Raw genomic sequence first — 310 nt, 5'->3', positions numbered from 1 at the left:
AGTACATGACCACAGTCCACTCATTGTCTACTTGGTATCAATACACAACTCCATTAATCATCCTTATTTGCTGTTTACATGATACAATTATCTCTCATACAACTAAAAACACACCAAACTTCTCTCAGAAAGAAAATACAGTATACTTTTATCACCACTGGGTGATGTTTATACCTCTAATTTAAGTACTGATATGTGGTTAACTACTATAAATGCAACTTATTTTCAATAATAAAGAAATGAGAGAAGAGAAATATATATATATATCCTTATATATGAAGTTATATATCTACATATCATATAGATATGC

Source organism: Pteropus vampyrus, unplaced genomic scaffold, assembly GCF_000151845.1.
Source record: "Pteropus vampyrus isolate Shadow unplaced genomic scaffold, Pvam_2.0 Scaffold141, whole genome shotgun sequence".
NCBI lineage: Eukaryota > Metazoa > Chordata > Mammalia > Chiroptera > Pteropodidae > Pteropus > Pteropus vampyrus.
The sequence above is the reverse complement of the archived record's forward strand: the minus strand, read 5'-3'. Positions refer to the sequence as shown.